This window comes from Ailuropoda melanoleuca, chromosome 3 (genome assembly GCF_002007445.2).
Source record: "Ailuropoda melanoleuca isolate Jingjing chromosome 3, ASM200744v2, whole genome shotgun sequence".
Taxonomy (NCBI): domain Eukaryota; kingdom Metazoa; phylum Chordata; class Mammalia; order Carnivora; family Ursidae; genus Ailuropoda; species Ailuropoda melanoleuca.
Genome location: NC_048220.1, coordinates 125,586,537 through 125,607,031, shown reverse-complemented (window position 1 = coordinate 125,607,031; position 20,495 = coordinate 125,586,537). Strand labels below are relative to the sequence as shown.

The following is a 20,495-nucleotide window of genomic DNA, read 5'->3' as shown; positions in this document are numbered from 1 at the left end:
AGCATCAGGATGAGGGTTTGAAGCAAGGCAGTGTATTTCATAACCCATGTGGCCAAGAAATAAATTATTCTAGATTTTAGGGATATATTATTTGATGCTAAGAGACTCAATCAATCCCTCCAGGGGTGGAGGTAACAGTAAAAACATTATTTCAATCAAACTTTTGAGAAAAAAAGTTTCTAGAGTTTTTTTTTTGTTTTGTTTTGTTTTTTAGAGGACAGTGTACACACGACGGAGGATTGAGGTGGGTGGGGCAGAGGGAGAAGGAGACAGAATCTTAAGCAGGTTCTATGCCCACTGAAGAGCCCAACACAGGGCTCCACCTCATGACCCTGAGATCATGACCTCACAACCCTGAGACCCTGAGCTGAACCAAAATCAAGAGTGGAGTCCTTAACTGACTGTCACCCAAGTGCCCCGAGAAAAAATGTTTTTAAATAAATCTAGTCCAAATACAATTTTAATTTTACCTTCACAATGTACTAGAAAGATAGTTTAAAATGTTTTTCATAATTCAAGATGATTTTAATTTATATAATGTTTACGTTAATTAAACATAACTGGGATATATGTATGGATAATTAGAGTAAGTTTGTCAGTTAAGTTTCCTGTGTCTAACATAAATTGTAAATTTCAGTGAGCAAGAAAAATATGTTGCAACATCCATTTGAACAATAGAAGCTTCCTATTATAAACACCATGTTTAATATAAATTCATAGACATAACTGTAAAGCATTTGCTTATTACAGCATTACATTTTGCCTTTTTTTTGGTAAACAAAAGACATTAAATTTCAGAATGATAAGGTATGGCTAAAGCTTCTTATTCTGTGTGTCATTAGGATAAGTGGTATATAAATATTCTCCACGTTCATTCTGTATATTTACAACAAAGTGTAATGATCAAACTAATGCTTTGAAATCTGAAAATCACATTTGCCACTTTTTCCCCTCTAAAGATGTCAGGTTAAAAAACCATTATGATTTATGATCTGTGCTTCAATTACAGCTAAAATCAAGACTACATGAAAGAACTTGGTGCTGACAATATTCAATTTTTGCATGTATGTGTCTTCCCAAAATACCACTCACCACTGTCTGCTCTTTGTTCTCCCTCATCTTTCCCCTTGCCTCCTCGATTGAAGTTTTCAACACATATGCTTATTTTAAAAGGGACTTGAGTTTCACCGTTATTATTTTATTTTCCCATTTACTCTTTAAATATTAATAAACCGCTGCTCCCCACACCTTGCTACAATGACTCCATTGTGAATTACATAAATGTATTATGTACTGACCCTGATGTCGCTGTGACTCCTAACACAGTATTTACAGATAAATCCAAACACCTCAAGTATAGATAGGTGTAGAAAAATCCAGTTAATAAAAACGGACAGTTGTAATATGAGAAAAACTAAAGCAAAATGCAGTGCTTGGCAAATCATTGCTCTTGATGTCCTATAAAGAGTATGACTATTACAGAACCTGTACTTGTTGTCACTCACCTAGAAGTGGTGAATTCATTGGTCATCTAATTGGCCTAGCCAGATTTTGATGGCTAAGGACACTCTCCAAACAGGCATCTTGATTATTTCCACTGAGCTGGGACTGGGGTTTTAGTTCTCCAACTAAGTGATGTCCCACCTTATCAAACCAATTTGACATAATTAAGACAATTTTCCACACAGTGTATTATCTAATCTTTCCTCACCAATATTCAGAAATTTTATATACACTCAGATTTAATTGGATTATTCCTTATTTTGAACTTGAATCTCTATTCCAAGACAAAAATATATTGTATTATAGTACACTATAGTAACTGCTAGGTCAAATACCCCAATTTTAGCTTCTTTCCACCTTTACAATATTAAATCTGTTAAAATAATTTCCAGAATATTTTGGCACATATGTGGATTGAGGTATGTATTCTTATTCATGTTCAGGTATGTCTATTGCTATTTATACTTTTCCTTGAATTTTATTAAACATTGCATTACATTTTATCAAATATAAAAATATTTCTTCCTGAAAAAGAGAGAGACAAACCAAGAACAGATTCTTAATTATAGAGAACAAACTGTTGGTTACCAGCGGGGAGGTGGGTGGGAGGATGGACTAAATAGGTGAGGAGCACAGGTGAGGTATGGAACTGAAACTAATATAGCACTGTATGCTAACTAACTGGAATTAAAATAAAAACTGCAGGGGCGCCTGGGTGGCACAGCGGTTAAGCATCTGCCTTCAGCTCAGGGCGTGATCCCGGCGTTATGGGATCAAGCCCCACATCAGGCTCCTCCGCTATGAGCCTGCTTCTTCCTCTCTCACTCCCCCTGCTTGTGTTCCCTCTCTCACTGCTGTCTCTATCTCTGTCGAAAAAATAAATAAAATCTTAAAAAAATAAAATAAAATGAAAACTGCAAACTAAAAAAAAAGTAAATAAAAAATAAATAAAAACTTAAAAAATATTTTTCCTAAGATACAATTGCCATTTACTAGTGAGATTTGAGATTTGTTTTTCTAAAAATGCCATTCAGATCTGTGGTTCAACTCATGCAATGTTCATTTCAACCTGTATCCTAGAACTGTTCACATATTATGAGAGTTAGCTGGTTTTATACATATGAAAAATTCCTCTGTAAAGCCATACACTCTCTCTCCCTTTCCAAAATGGTAGGTTTCATAGATTTAAAAAAAAAAATTTCTTCATTATTATTGTACTGTTCAGTATTCTCCTTATTCGTTAATTAATTTTGCTAATGTATTTTAATAAGAATAATCAATTTTATTTAATAAATTAATATATTAGCATGGAATTATCAACAACAATGACATATCATTTTGCAACTTCAATATCAGAAGACATGAAATCCTTCTTATTTTTTCCTGAAGAGATCTGACAAGATTTATATAATTTTTGAATAAATGCTTTTTTCCCTTTTCTTCCACTTTATTTTATAGTCCCACCAAAATAATGATCCTTTTAATTAAACAAAAAAACTAGAGAGGTTCCTAAAAGGGTGGCAGCAAAGGAATTAAGATATCAGTCACCAACAAACAGGTTCGGTGGGGAATCAGCAAATCATCTTAACTGGGCTTTTGGAGTCGCTGGTGGTTTGGAATTGTAGACCATTGGATGGATCTTGTTACTCTACAGCCTGGACACAAACTGGTGGGTGAGCTCCTTGAGCTTGCATTTGGGATGCACTATGAAAGTGTGTGAGAGAAACATATGCCAATGTAGGTGTAGTCTGTGTGGCGGTGCCTTGATGGTGCCTTGGGTTGTATATGTCCATGCACTAGGAAGAGTAGAGCTTCATTGTGGCCTCACCTGGGCTGTCTGAAAGGCTGATGGAAACATTGGCTGGTTCTCATGGTACACATGGGGTAGCAGCCAAAGTCTCCCTGCCAGTACTTTTCCAATATCAGGGTGATGCTAAGGTTGGTGAAGACATAGCAGGAATAGATCAATCCATAAAGCATCTGGGCTGCCAGCTCAATCAGGTCACCTGGTTGGGTTGTCCCCCAGTTCTTCATCAGACTCCAGGTCCAAGTTCATGCCTAGACTTTGTGGATAGTAAAGCACTTGCTCATTGAGTCTAGGGAGATTGAATTTGTGCTGGATGTTTCCCTCAAAAAATTCATAGAATTCATTGCTACAGAGCTCATAGGACTGGTATCAACAGCACTATTTTCCAGATGTTTAGAACATTTATTTTTAATTAATTTATTTTTCCGTATTGATTTCCTGATGCTGCTTGGTCTCTATAATTTTGTTTTCTTAAGTGATCTTAAAAGTCTTTGAAAGTTAGGTTCCTTTTTCTCTTGATTTACAATGCATGTAATAAAGTTTTTCTACTTCTTTTTAATAAATTATTTATAAAATGCAATAAATGGGAATGACATTTTTAATTTCCATGTACTTTAAAGTTTTTGTTGAGTGTAGTATTTAGAGAGAATAGTGGCCATATCAGAAGGGTTCAGCTCTGTGGATTGATTTCCAACCAGAAGACAGCAGTTTAGTCGGAGTCAGATCGAAAATGCCATCAGCCTAGAACATTGTCATCCCAGTCACTGCTCCAGTTAACTACTCTCTTGACTTCTAAAACCAAAGATTGGTGTTGCCCTTTTTATACTAATATTAATAAATTATGCAATATTCACATTAGCAATAACTGATTCTCATTTTATGACTATTCCTTAATTATTTATGGCTTCTCGTGTGACTGGTGATTTATTTGGTAGTTTCCAGTTTGTGCTTACAAATAACACGATTATGAATATTCTAGTGCATGCTTTTCTGTGAACTTATGAATGCACTGCTGTTGGGTTCAGGTATATAAATAGGGTAGAACTGATGATCTTTGAAAATTTGTGTGTTTAGCTTTTGTAGATACGACAGTTTTCAGAACTGGCCTCATGCTTAAGTTTTGAGGACATAACAGGCTTTGATATTTATAAGGAACCAAAAACTCACATTCTTCTATTCACACAAACATTAAGAAATGTGTGTGTTTAACTTTATAATATTTATTTTATCAATTTTATTATTTCTTCAGAACCTGAATCGGGAATCCAGGGTTGAACAGGCTTTCTCGTTGATTCTCATCCATTGCCTGCTAAAGTTTGAGAATCATGGCCATAATGACATCTTTACCTACATGGTAGAGTTAGAGATGTTTACTAATGAATTGGTATATTCTTCATAGGTCACAACACTGATATGACAGGTGCTAAGATTTTCATGTTAAAATGATGGCTTTTAAGTGTTAACTGTGGATGAATTAAGATGGAAAGTTTAGGGGCATCTGGCTGGCTCAGTCAGTAGAGTGTGTGACTCTTGATCTCAGGGTTGTCAGTTCAAGCCCCACATTGGGTGTAGCGATTACTTAAAAATAAAATCTTTAAAGTAAAATAAAATAAAATGGAAAGTTTACTGAGTCAGGGACTTTTATAGTCCAGACCAAAAACAAAAACAAAAAAACAAAATACTAAAGACCTAATAAAGGGGTAATTGGGAAGTCTGTTATTTTCCACTTAATTTTTTGATAACCATAACTGCTCTAAAAAATAGTCTATTAATTTAAAAAATATACTGTATTTTAATCTGCCTGTGCAATGCCTTTGGCAACTGAACAGATACTTAATAAGGAAAAGTCATTTTAATCATTTATTAGCTTTAAAAATATGTATGTATGTAATCGAGTTTCTAGAGCATCTCTTTGTTCTAGAGCAAGGGCCAAGCTACATAACTTTGGCAAATTTTTGTGGATTATGTTTGAGTTGCTAATTCTAATACTGAATTCTCACAAGATCTTTTAGTATCACATTTGTTTTTCTTTTGTTACATTTTATTTTTTGCATATGCTTTTATTTCCAGAAAATGTTCTGGTGATTATCTGGCTAATTTTATCAGAAGAAAAATATAATAGCTATAGGTTTAACAATACAAGAGACAATTACATATGCTAAAAATAAATACAGTCTAGTGGGCAGAACAGTGAAATTTCCATTTTAACTAAAATATTCAACCTCAACTATAAATTTAATCTATCCTTAATAGCTCAACTATACGTATGGTAACTGTCAAAAAAGGGACATGAGAACTATTCCAAAACAACAAGGAACAGAAACAACAGTTTTATTTTTATTTTACTAAAAAAAATACTAGTTGAGTCTATTAATTCTAGTCTGTCAAAGTCATTGATATGCTGTATGAGACACAAAAAATAAGTTGCAGACCTTGGCAAACAAATTTTATTATGATCAAGTACTGGTGAATTAGGCCAACTAAATTTTGTTTCCATACTTATATTCATTTATAGTATATAAATATAACTCAGAACGAAACTGGTATTGCAGATGATAGGTGGGTTATTTTTTGATAAATAGCAGAACATATATTTTTTTTTTCATATTTTAAAGTGAAGTTAATAAGGTTTGGTTTTTCTCGACCTATGAGACTGTCATTTCATACCTAGTAGATCAAATCAACACTGATTACATAACAAAACAAGTCAGTGTATATTTTAAGAAAACGTTTTTGATTTACATGGAAGGTGATGACAGGAGTGTCCATGAGGTTATGAGATCAAGAAGTGATCGTGACTGTCAGGAATGTTGATAGACGTAACAGGGTTTTTTTGTTTTTTTTTTTTAATGTTTTTTTTATTATATTATGTTAGTCACCATACCTTACATCCCCGGTTTCCATAACAGGGTTTTATACATTGAGGATTCTGAGGAGAAGGGACCTGAGATTATCTGGACATGATAATGTTCAGTAGGAAGAACTGGACTTCTCTCCCATTAGACAGCCCTGCTGTGTGAGAACCTGGTGTGATGGCAGATAAAATGCAAATGAATTGTCAGAATAGGCTGGAAAATTGTTCCAATGAATGTATGGGTTAAGGAATGGGGGGTGAACTGAGATACCTCAGGACAGAATATCTTTCACAGCCATGGGTGGAAGAAGTGAGAAAGGACCTCCAAACTAAGGATGGGTGTTGGAGGAGACAGAGGGTACTTATTCCAAGGATAAGCCACTTCCTTTATGAATCCCAAGTTGCTGTTTGCCTCCAGATTCTTCCATCTTATCTTTGTGATCTCTGCTTCTCTTTGCATCAAGGCAAGCCTTTGCAAATAGATCCTATTCAGTTTTAAGAGCTGCAGTCTCCTCCTTCTGATAAGACTTCATAGCTCTTCACTGCATCTTGGGAATGAAATGGGTCATAATCATCCCCTGCAGACTCTAAACTGCTACTGTGTGAATTTGAAGTTTCTATGTATATAAGGAGTTCAGTACAGGCACACTCATCCAGTGAGCCCCCATGTTCAGGGTGTTGGGGTGGATGAAGACATAGCTGGGTGCCTGTAACTTGGTCTGAACCCCAGGTACCCACTCTCTATTCACATCCTTCTAGCGTTGCTTGTCTACCACCATGAAGTCCAGGAGGAAAGAATACACAACATTGGAGTCCACATCAGATATACTCACTTTCAGCAACGGGAACATCCTCCCGGTGATCGTCATCTGGTTGGTGAGCTCTTTAAAGTTCAGCTACATCTAGCATTTTTTAGGCTGATGCTTGGGTCACATTTCTGCCTGCCAGCCTGAACCTCTCTAAAGAATTCAACTCGTTGTCCACTAGGTACTGCAAGCTTTTGTACAAGTGTCATATACCAAGGGAGCTTGTCCTCCTGGCAACCCCTCAGGACCCTCCAACTCTAACTTGCCACCTGAGAGCATTCTTTAACACCTTTCAAGGACCATTCTTCCAAGAAGAGGAACCGCAGTGGCCTGCAGTTCCTAGGTATGGACCTGGAACTAGGGTGAAGACTGGGTTTAGAAGGGAGGTAGGGGGACAGGGGGGTAAAGCTAGAGTTATTCCACTTGAAGTCTGCAAGGCATGACTAAGATAGGTGTCTGTGTTATTGGATTTGCTTTAAACAATTAAAAATTTGACTATTGACCAGCGAATTCATGAAGTGTACTAATAAGACTTTTGATATCTTTGAAGCTCTTTTTTAGTCAAAAGGAGCATTTTTAATGTGTTAAGACACAAATTATGTGTACATCAGGATTATTATTGCATGATAATGCAATTTTCTAAAATATTTTATTAGATTTTTATGCTATTTTTAAATATGTTGGCCACTGATATTTGAAGTCTGGTTTAAATTTATAAAGTTTCCTTAAAGGATTCTTATGAGAGCTGCAATTTTCGACAATTTAGAAGCTATGGACACTTTTGGATGGCAACTTGGTAAAGTACCACATGCTGTGAACATCACTTTTTGTGCTTTCCAAGCAAAACAGGGATGCCTGTGAACCTGACCTACACAAAGCAGTTATTTTGGTTCTTTAAGCTGCCTGCCAAACTGTTGTAGTAGCTTTTTTTTTTTTTATTTGGGCAGATGGTCACTTGAAAACAAATCAAAATACAATATTTGGTTTCTGAACTTACCTGCATTCAAATCTTTGAATATGAATGCTAGCTCAGATTGAATTTCAGGTCTGACTAATTGTTTTTGATGTTCCTAGGCAGTTTGCATGAAACATATTTGATCAAACCACAAACACAGGCTTCACTTCTTATTAGTTTGCTGTGTAATATCCCTTCTGGTGGTGTATTATATGCAACAAATAATAGGGGATAAAATATTAATCTGTAGCTCCTACCCAGAATAAGATGGTCAAGATATGTATTAACAAGAGACACTGATCTATTTCTGAGGCTATGCATGTATGGCTTACTGCTGAAATCTAGTAAAACTTTCCAACATGTTATTTCCAGGCAAAGTCTATGAGAAATGTGAATATGAGCAAAATGCAGAATCTTGCTGGTTTTTAATACAGTAGTTATGGCACAGACTTCACACCCTCACACAGATTTCAAGCAAACAAAGATAATTATGTTGATTTAAGCAGTTCTTCCCAATTTATTCACATTCTTTATTGTCTTGATTTACAGCTAGCTTACATTCCTTCCTTCTTTCCTTCCTTCCTTCTTCCTTCCCTCTCTCCTTCCCCACCCCTTTTCCAGTTATTTCTTTCCCCTTTCTTCCCCTCTTCTCTCCCCTCCCCTCCTCTCTCTCCCTTTCTCCCTCTCTCCCTTTCCTTTCTCCCTTTCCTCCCTCCCTCCCTCTTTCTTTCTTTCTTTCTTTCTTTCTTTCTTTCTTTCTTTCTTTCTTTCTTTCTTTCTTTTTCTTCTTCTTCTTCCTTCCTTCCTCCTTCCCTCCCTCCCCCCTCCCTCCCTTCCTTCCTTTCCTGAGTTTGTGTGCAGTTTCTTACATCTGTAAAGAAAAAAATGGAAAGAGAGAAGAAAAACTCATAAAAATGATTATATATAAGGGTGGGCATGGTTGAGAAGCAGACTTGAAAATCAGTTCACAAAATATAACTTTTTAGGTAGTCTTGGTTCTGGAATCTTGTAGGTTCTTTACATAATTGAAAAGACAATAAAAAGCAAGTTTCAAATAGTATGTAGGAAGCTGAAACTGATGTCTATTATACAAGTGAATTAACCAAAGAGAAAATAATTAACCAAAGTTAAATACAATAATTTGATAATACTCAGTTTATAATCTTATATACACAAAACCTGCCAAGAATCTTAAACCACACTCAGTTGTACTTTGATAATTAATATTGTTCTTATGCAATTGAAGCTATTTTAAATATACTGTAAGATAATTGAAGTAATTCATTGTATCACTATTCCTAATATCCAAAATTTCTCAACAATAGTTAAAAGAGATACAAATATGAAATCTAAAAAATTAGAAAAACTCTGTGATTTTCAATTTAAAGTAAAAATATCAAGGTAGATGTATTATTTTTCTTTTTTGAATTATATATTTCCTCTCTCTCTTTCTGAAAACCTCTGAAGCAATAACAAGTAATAGCAATGAATACTCTTTGTAATGTTATCGATATTTAAACACTATTCTTTTAAAAAATGTTTAAATTTGTTTTATTTTATTGTGACAAGAACATTTAACATGAGATTTCTCCTGTTGATGTATTTTTGACTGCACAGAATATCACTATTGACTTAAGAGACAATGTTGTGTAGCAGAACTCTAGAATTTTTTCATCTTCCTTGAGCGAAAGTTCACACCTATTGACTAGTAACTCCCCATTTGCTACCCACTCAACCAGTTCCTGGCAACCACTACTCTACTCTTTGATTCTATGAATTTTATCTATTTTAGATAGATAAATAGAATTCTATGAATTTGACTATTTTAGATACCGCCTATAAATAGAATCATGTAATATTTTTCTACCTGGCTTGCTTTGTTTATAAGACTCTCAAGATTCACCTATGTTGTCACAGATAGCAGGTTTTTCCCTCTTTTTTTCAGGTTGAATAATAATCCGTTGTAGGTATATACTACATTTTCTTTATCATTTTGTAAATGGACATTTAAGTTGTTTCTTGGCTTTTGCAAATAGCACTGCAATAAACATGGGACTAGTAGTATCTCTTCAATATTCTGATTTCAGTTATTTTCGAGTAATGCCTGGAATAGGAAAGCTGGATTACATGGTAGTCCTATTTTGAATGTTTTAAGGAGGCTCCATGCTATTTTCAAAAATGGCCATACCATTTTGTATTCCTACTAATAGTGTGTAAAGGTTCCAATTTCTCTACATCCTCACCAACACTTGTTCTTTTTTTTTTTAAAATATAATAACGATTAGTAACATTGAAAAAACTTTTTATATGCTTGTTTGCCATGTGTATGACTTTCATGGAGAAATGTCTACTCAAGTCCTTAGGCCATGTTTAAATAGGGTCATTGTTTTTTGGTTTTTGTTTTTTTTAATTGAAATATAGGAGTTCCTTATGTGTTTTTGAGATTATCCCCTTGTCAGATATATGGTTAGCAAGTATTTTCCCCAATTCATAGGTTGCCTTTTATTTTGTTGACTGTTCTCTTCGCTGTGTAGAAGCTTTATAGTTCGATGTAGTCCCACGTGTTTATTATTGCTTTTGTTGTCTGTGCTTTTGGTGTCATATTCAAAAAAATAATTTCCAAGACACATATCATGAAGCTTTTCTCCTGTTTTCTCCCAGAAGTTTTATAGTTTCAGGTCTTACATTTAAGTCATTAATCTATTTTGAGTTGATTTTGTGTATGGTGTGATATAAGGTCCTATTTTCATCCTTTTTCATGTGGATATCCACTTTTCTCAACATTATTTGTTGAGAAGACTCTCCTTTCTCCATTGTTTATTATTGGCACACTTGGTGAAGATCAGTTGACTGCATGAGTGCAAGTTCATTTCTGGGTTCTCTATTCTATTCTGGTCTATATGTCTATTTTTATGCCAGTACCATGCTGTTGTGACTACTATAAATTTTTAAAATATTTTCAAATCAGGAAGTGTGATACCTCTAACTTTGTTCTTCTCAAGATTGTTTAATTTCCACATAATTGTGAATTTTCCAGTTGTCTTTCTGCTGTTGATTTCTAGTTTATTCCAATGTGGTTGAAGAAGATACTTGGTAGGATTTTAAACTTCTTAAATTTGTTAAAACTTGTTTTGTAATCTAACATGCGATCTCTTTGGAGAAAAACAAGTACAGTTGAAAAGAATCTGTATTTTTCTGCTGTTGAGTAGAATGTTCTATCTATATCTATTAGGTCTATTTGGTCAATAGTGCTTTTCAAATCCTCTTTTTCCTTTTTAAACTGTTGGGATATTCTCTCTATTATTAAAAGTGGGGTATTGAAGTCACCGACTATTATTGCATTGCTATTTTTCCCATCAGTTGGGTTAATGTTTGCTTTGTATACTTCTATGGGCTGATGTTGTATGCATATATATTTGTAATAATATGAATTTTTAATTCATAAATATTATGATAAAATTGAGTGTAACTTTAAAGTATTGAATAAGTATAATTAAAGAATAAAAGAAACATGATATTAAGAATAAGTACTTTATTACTATTAATGTTAAATTCTCTTGATTCTTATTTAAAACCTTTAAAATACATTAATATATATATTTGCATTACAAATTTATAGCTAAGACTTGTGAATATTGACAGAACTGATTATCCTGTTAGATAATGGAATATAGTCTCTCATTCTATTATTTAATTTTCTTGTTCCTTGTGAGATAACAAAGTTAATTTTTTGAAAACTTGTTATTGTTCTGTATGTGTTTTGTAAAAAGAAAAGGTTATATTCAGTTATAGCTTAAATGATTACATTCGGAAAGAAAAATATTACAAGACCTTTATTATATTGGTCATTTTGACTCTTGAAAAATAAATCATTTGTTTTTAACAGTTATCCTTATTAGGAAATTATAATTGTTACTGACAAAACAAATGATCAATGACTACTTTTGATTATATTTGTTATTGAGAGAAAAGAATTGTAGAAAATTAATCAAAGAAGAAAAATTACATCTTTTAACCTCTAATACATTTATTTGTAAAGGACTGTATTATGATGCTGTCCAGCTGTAGAAATAAGCAAGATCACAGGTAAATAGTAAGCTTATAAAAATGAACTGAAAAATACTTGGATAATTTCTTCAGACAATTTAATTGTGGGTTTCTTGGATAGGATTGAAAGTACCAGCCACTCTATTGGAGACAAAAAAACAAACAAACAAATTATGGTGACTTATGCTCTACTGCTAGAAGAACTGGGGAATTTAAATCGAATAATTGGATGATTTATTCCACAACCACACATTTCTAAATATTGGTGATGACTTTGGTAAAACCAGAAAGATTTTGATTCTTAACTTTAAATATTAGAAATAAGCATCATTTTACTTAGCATGCTAAAATTATTTAAATCTTATTTTAATTGTATATTCTCAATGAAAGGTAATTTTTTTATTGTAGCTATTTTAATGAAATCATATTTTACACAAAATAAAATTTTCTTAACTAAAAAGTACAACTAGTTAAATTAAAGGTAGATTTGAGTTGTGAGTGTGGTTATTTAGACTATAAAGCCATAATAAGGGTACAACAATTCACTTGGTGGAGATTTACTCTAATTGAGGCCAATTATTTTATTTACTCATAATTCACATGATGTATGCTTGCTAAGAGAAGCAGCTGCTAGCCAAATAACTAGGAAGTAACAAAGAGACTTGGGTGGGTGTTATTTCAAATTCAGCAGTAAAATCCAAGGAAAAATAACATATTTTTACACATAAAAGATTCTAGAAAAAATGTTTATATGCATGATTCCAGTTTGATAAAATGTTTGCAGTCTAAACTTTTTTTATAATAATTCAGCAATAAACATCATTAAGCCATAAATAGCTAACACTTCTAAGTAAATAAAGTTACACTTTTAAAGTATTTCTTTTTATTAATTGATATGTGCTCACATATTTAATTTAATGTATTAATTAAATTACATATTTTAATTAAATAATTAAATAATTACATATTTAATGTAAGGAGCTCACATTAAAGAATGTCATAATGAAAATTAACAGTCTCATACTACTCTTTCACCTCTAAGTCTCCTCTCCAGGGTACTTTTAAAATTGTTTATATTTTGGTTATTTTCTTTATGAAATAATATTATTTTCCAAATTTATTAATATCACATAACATTTATTATTCCCCTAATATGAAATATAAACATTTAACTTGCTCCTCTCTTTCATCTCTGTGCTTGACAATTGTTTTGTTGTTTGGGATTTTCTAGCAATTATCTTTCATGTAAATAATATCGTTAACACTCAATTGATATTTCTCTCCTTTTTCTATTTGGTTTCTGTACTTTATGTGATAATATTAATGGCCTTCCTTTTCTACCAAGTTTTCTTCACAATCTGCTTTGTGTTGTTTCACTTTTATATTTCACAGTTCTTGGTGTTTCATTCTATCCTTCATTCTATCCTTTCAACATAACATCTTCTCCAGGCTAAAAATTGACTCTTAAATTGAAAGCCAATAAACGATATTTATATTATTATGGTTGCAAACATATTGAGTAATAACAATTAGCTTTCCATCCCTAAAAATTCAGTCATAATCCAAATACTCCTTGAGGGACGTTAGGCTAAAACTATTTCCTCAATTGGTAAAAAGTCATTTTAGATCATGTTTGGAACATAATGTTCTTCCTCAGTTTCTGTCATTTTTTTAATTTATATTTACCATTTAAAAAATTGCATGTACTGCTTTTATCCTCAATATTTTTCAGTTTCAATTATGCGTATTATTGTTTTCCACTACCATTTTTTCTCAAAAGTACCTGTAATGGTGTGTGCTGAAATTTCATTACCTGCTCTGTTGGGTTTTTCTCTCTCTCTTTCTTATCTTTTTTATAATAACTTTCTTTAGTTTAATTTATATGTCAGCTATTTTTTTCTTCCCTTAAACTCACAATGAAAGGTTTCCTAAGCTGTGAAATTAACATGTAACATTTCTGAATCCTAAACTATATGTGTATAGTTTTATACACACACACAAACACGTATGTAATTAGATAGTACATGTCCCCCAGCTGATTGGCAAATAGGTCTATCTTCTAGTTAGCTCTATGGAGATGTGATTCTTGCTGGATGAGAGGATGCATAGAGTATCTTTTGTTTTGACCTGGTGATAGCAGTTGGCCTAACTTTTGACAACACAAACACCAAACTGACAAAGGCTTTATTTTATGATATCAACATTTAGACTGATAATCTTATTTAGAATTTTTAAATGTTATTAATATTTTTAGGGAATGGCAGATTTACTAGCAATTACAAGAAATAATACAGAGGGACCTATGTACTCACTACCTGGCTTGTCTCAATGTCAGGGTATTGGCATCGTTGCTGTCAAGACAGAGAACAATTCCACTGCCCCAAAGATCACTCATCATCTTTTGTAGACAAATGTACTTCTGTGTCCTCTTATAGACACATGTCCTTCTTCATTAACCCTTTATAAACACTAATCTGTTCTCCATATTTATAATTTTGGCATTTCAAGAACATTATAAAAATGGAATCCTAAAAATGGAATGTAAACTTTGGGAACTTTATATACCATAAGATTTTTTTCATTCAGTTTCATCACTTTGGGTTTCTTTCTAAGAATAATTCTCTGAAGATTCAACCAAGTTGTGTTCATCAACAAGCCTCTTCTATTTATTGCTGAGTAGTATTCCATGAATTAACCATTCACCCATTGAGGAATATCTGGGTTATTTTGAGTTTTGACTTCCAAATAAAAGGGCTGTAAACATACATACATGGAATTTTGTAAGAACATGAATTTTCATTTCTCTGAGATAAATGCTTAGGAGTGCAAATTTTGGATCATGTCATAATTGCATGGTTTTTTCATAAGGGACTCCCAAACTAATTTCCATAGTGCCTGAAGCACTTTGAAGTTCCACCAGCAATATTTGAGAGATTTGGTTTGCCTTTGCTAGTCTCTGGTGTTCCCATATAGTGACATTATTTTGCCTATTATTTAAGTGTACAATCATTTCTTATTGTAGCTTTAACATTACCTTAAAGGCTCATATTATTGAACAAATTTTCATGTGTTTATTTGCCATCTATACATCATTTTATGTAAAATGTCTCTTCATGTCTTTGTCAAACTTAATTGTGCTACTGTTATGTGTTTGTTTATTTATTAGTTGAGCTTTGATAGTTCTTTATATATTATACATACTAGTCCTTTGTCAGATAACGTGATTTACAAATATTTCTCCTACTCTACAGCTTGTCTTATGCTATTAACAGGTTTTCCAGAGAAGAAAAATTTTTTAATTGTTTTGGAGGACTATATGTATATATATATATATATATATATATACACACACACAGAAATAAATAAATATGAATATATAAATATAAATATGTGTGTATATATACACATAAATATATAAATATAAATATATATAAATATATGTGTCTGCGTGTGTGTGTGTATATATATACATCTAAGAACACTTGGAATTCCAAAGACCTTCTTGTAAGTTTTTGCTGAAATTTTGACATTTTAAATTAATTCCATATTCCACATTGAGTTAAATTTTGTATGAGTATGTGACTTAACTTAGGTCAAGGCTTTTTTCTTTTGCTTCTCAAAATCATTTGGGCATATTTGTGGGTCTTTCGCCCACACAATTTTAATTGCTATTAATAGCATACTGAGCCTTGAAACTGGGTAGATTCCTTCTACTATATTCTTCATTTTCTAAATTCTTTTAGCCCTTTTGGATCCTTTGCTGTTTTCCATATGTATTTTAAAATAATCTGGTTTATACAAAACTCTCACTAGTGGTTTGATGAGAATTGGCTTAAATTTACATATCAATTTTGGCCAAACTGACATCCTTGCTGATATGAGCTATATTGTGTCTTCTCAAAATTCATGTATTGAAGTCTTAATGCCTCAGATTTAACAATCTGAGACTGTGACTGCATTTAGAGATAGGGTCTTTAAAGAGATAATTACATGAAAATGAGGTAATTAAGGTAGGCCCCAATCCAACATGACTGCTAATTAGGTCACAGACACACACAGAAGACGACTGTCAAGACATTGAGAAGAGATGGCTATCCACAAGCCATGGAGAAAGACTTTAGGCAAAGTACAACCCTGTTGACACCTTGATCTTGGCCTTTGAGCCTTCAGGATTTACAAGAAAATATATTTCTGTTATTTAAGCTAGTCAGTCTGTAGAATTTCATGATAGACTTTGCAAACTAATACACTTTACAAGTTAAATATTTCAGTCTACAAACACTGTGTGTCTTTCCATTTTTTAGGATTTTTTAAATCTCTTTCATCAGCATTTTATAGTTTCTGATGAAAGTCTTATAAATATTTAGCTACTTTAGATATACTTAATTTTTGAGTGATTTTAAATGACACTGAATTTTTAATTTCAATGTCCATTTGTTAATTCCTGGCATGTAGTAGTATAATTAGCATTTTAAGTTTTTCTTATATCCTCTAACCTTGCTGAATTTATTAATTTTAGAGAGCTATTTTTTGAGTAAATGCATAATAACTAGACTTTGGATTATGTGTAATCATGTCATCTGCAAATAGAAACAATTTTATTTTGCCCTTTCTCATGTATCTGTGTTTTAATTATTTTTCTTACCTTATTACATTTGCTAGAACTTCTCATACTATGTTAAATGAGAGTGGTGAGACTGAAAATCTTTTTTCTTGATCTTTAGGGGAATGATTCAGTCTTTCATGATTAAGTATAATGTTAACTGTAATTTTGGCTTTGGTTTTCTTTCTGCTTTTGATTTTCATGTATGTTGTTCAACAAGTGGAAAAATTTCATCTCTATTCCTATTTTTCTGGGAGTATTTTGTGTTCATTTGTTTTACCATCATGATTGCATTGTAAAATTTGCTAAATGCCTTTTCCATATTGAATTATGTGACCATACAATTTTTCTTCTTTAGTATGTTAGTTGAGTGCATTACATTGATAGTTTGCAAATATTGAATTGGTCTTGCATGCTGAAAATAAATATCGATTGGTAATAGTGTATAGTTCTTTTTTATATTTCTATATTTTACTTATTAGTATTTTGCTAAGGATTTATGCATTTACTTCATGATGGACATTTGTATGTTGTTTTCTTTTTGTGTATTATCTTTTTCTTGTTTTTGGTATTACTATAATAATATGCCCATGAAATGAATCAGAAAGATTCTTCTATTTTCTGAAAGCAATTTTGAAGAACTAATCTTAACTTTTCTCTAAATATTTGGCAAAATTCTCTAATGAAATCACATTAACTGAAGATTCACTTTTCAGGAGCTTGTCAATTACAAATTCAAATCCTTTATTGGTGATCTATTTCATAGTGGATATTACATTGTGTTTTTTAAGTAATTGACCAATTGAATTTAATGCAACATATTTGTGTGTGTAGAGTTGTTCATAGTTTACACTTATTAACCTCTGAGGTCTGCAATGTCTATAGTGATATCCCTTCCTCTGACTTTGATATTCATAAATTGTCTTTTTACTTTGTCAGACTTGTTAGAGGTTTAGCAACTTTATAAATCTCTTCAAGGAATCAGCTCTGTTTCAGATTTTTTCTATCATTTTTCTGTTTTTAATTTGATTAGTTAATATTTTTATATTTATGATTTCTTTTATTCTGCTTGCTTCAGATTTACTTTGCTCTTCAGTGTCCTCTTTTCTGAAGTATGCCATTATTGCCATTAAATTTTCTATCGGCATTCTTTTAGCAGTAATCCACAAGATTTAATATGTTGTATTTCATTTTTAGGCAGTTAAATTCATTTGTTTTGTGGCTGAAGAACTTCCTGTGTATGATCTCAACTCAATTTTTTTTATCTGTTTTATGGTCAAGATATGGTCCATATTAGTATATGTTCCATGGGAGCTTAAAAATAACATGTATTCTGCAGTTATTGAATGGAATAGTCTATATCAATATTATGATCTTGGTTCTTGATGTTTTTGCGTTCTTTATCCTTGAAGTTGATAGTTGTTCTATCATTTGAGAGGAGTGCTGGAGTCACCAGCTCTATCTATGGATCTGTTTCTTTTCCTGTCAGTTATGCTAGTTTTGCGTTCATGTGTTTTGCAGCTCTGTTGTTTGCTACATACACATTTAGAATTGCTATGGCATACGGGTGAACTGGTTCATTTATCAAAATAAAATTATCTCCCTGTCTCTAATAATTTTGCTTGATCTAAAGTCTGTTTTTTCTGATACCAATATAGTGACTCCTGCATTGTTTGCATAAAACTCTTAGTTTCAATATGCTTATATTGTTTTACTTCCAGTGTGTTTCTTATAGACAACACAGAGTTGGGTGATATTTTCTAATCCACTCTGCCAATCTCTCTTAAATAGTGTACTATATAATTTACATTTCATGGAATTATTGATATATTTAGGCTTAAATCTGCCACCTTTTTCTTATTTTCTGTGTTCTTTTTTTTTTCTTTTTCTGCCTTCCTGTGTGTTACTTGAACATTTTCTATTAGAATTTCTTTTGATTTAGCTAGTATTTTAGAGTGTATTTCTTTGTATACTTTTGAGGTGGTTCTACATATTATATATACATAACTTAGTACAGTCCACTGGTGTCATCCTTTTGCCAATTTGAATAAAACTTAGAAATCTTACCTCCTGTTAAGTCAATTTACACACTCCAATTTATAATACAGTTATCCTAATTATTGCCTCCACATATATTTATAGCTACATTAAATAATGATGTAATTATTGCTTCAAGCATTAATTATAATTTAGAAGACTCAAGAAGAGAAATCTGTTGACTATAGAATTATTTGGTTTTCCTTCTATTTTCTTTCTTCTTTCCAATTTCCAAGTTTTCTTCTTTTACCACTTTATATTTTGTATTATTTAATTTTTAATATTTTTAGGAGTAAATCTGCTGGCAACAAATCTTTTAGTTGTCTTTTATTTAAGAAGATTTCCTTTTAATTCCTAAAGGATATTTTCATTGGATATGATTCTGGGTTGGCAATTCTTTTCTTTCAGGTTTAAAAATTATGTCACTTTCTTCTTGCTTCAACTTTTGTTTATGTCTCAGTGGGGGAGGAGAAAGAGGGAAAGAAAGAGTATGTGGACTGGGGATAAATAGGATTTCCATTTGCAACATCATGTCCTTAGAAAGGAATGTGGACTAGATTTTGGTGGGTTTGACTGGAAAACCACAATCCAAGCTGTATAAAGTTCTTTTTCAATGGTATTGGGTGACTTGATTCTGAAAAAGCTGTAAGCATAGAAAGAATCAAGCTTTTCATTTTTTTATAATAATTTTTTATTATGTTATATTATTCACCATACAGTATATCCTTGGTTTTTGATGTAGTGTTCCATGATTCATTATTTGCATGTAACACCCAGTGCACTGTGCAATATGTGCCCTCCTTAATACCCATCACCTGCCTATCCTGGTCCCCACCTCCCTCCCCTCTGAAGCCCTCAGTTTGTTTCCCAGAGTCCATAGTCCCTCATGGTTCATTCCCCCTTCTGTTTACCCCCCCTTCATTCCTTCCATTCCTTCTCCTACTGATCTCCCTGCTATTTCTTATGTTCCATAAATGAGTGAAACCCTAGGATAATTGTCTTTCTCTGCTTGACTTATTTCACTTAGCATAATCTCCTCCAGTCCCGTCCATGTTGCTGCAAATGTTGGGTAATCATTCTTTCTGATGGCTGAGTAATATTCCATTGTACATATGGACCACATCTTCTTAATCCAGTCATCTGTTGAAGGGCATCTAGGGTCCTTCCACAATTTAGCTATTGTGGACAATGCTTCTAGGAACATTGGGGGTGCATATGGCCCTTCTCTTCACTATGTCTCTATCGGGGTAAATACCCAGTAGTGCAATGGCTGGGTCATAGGGTAGCTCAATTTTTAACTTTTTAAGGGACCTCCACAATGTTTTCCAAAGTGGCTTTACCAACTTGCATTCCTACCAACAATGTAAGAGGGATCCTCTTTCTCCACATCCTCTCCCACATTTGTTGTTTCTTGCCCTGTCCATTTTTGCCATTTTAACTGGCATAAGGTAGTATCTCAATGTGGTTTAGATTTGAATTTCCCTGATGGCTAATGAGTTTGAACATTTTTCCATGTGTCTGTTAGCCATTTGTATGTTTTCATTGGAAAAGTGTCTGTTCATATCTTCTACCCATTTTTTGATTTGATTATTTGTTTCTCATATATTGAGTTTGACAAGTTCTTTGTAGATCTTAGATACCAGTCTTTTATCTGTAGTGTCATTTGCAAATATCTTCTCCCATTCCATGGGTTGCCTCTTAATTTTTCTGACTGTTTCCTTGGCTGTGCAGAAGCATTTTATCTTGATGAATCAGACAACAAAAAGGGATAAAAGTTATCCAAATCAGCAAAGAAGTCAAACTCTCCCTCTTCAGATGACATGATACTGTATATGGAAAACCCAAAAGACTCCACCCCCAAATTACTAGAACTTATAGAGCAA

General features: G+C 32.8%; 1 pseudogene; it reads right to left on the bottom strand.

Moving 5' to 3' along the window:
- Window positions 1–3,151: 3,151 nt before the first annotated feature.
- LOC109489280 overlaps window positions 3,152–20,495 on the bottom strand; it is a 151,004-nt pseudogene continuing 133,660 nt past the window's right edge.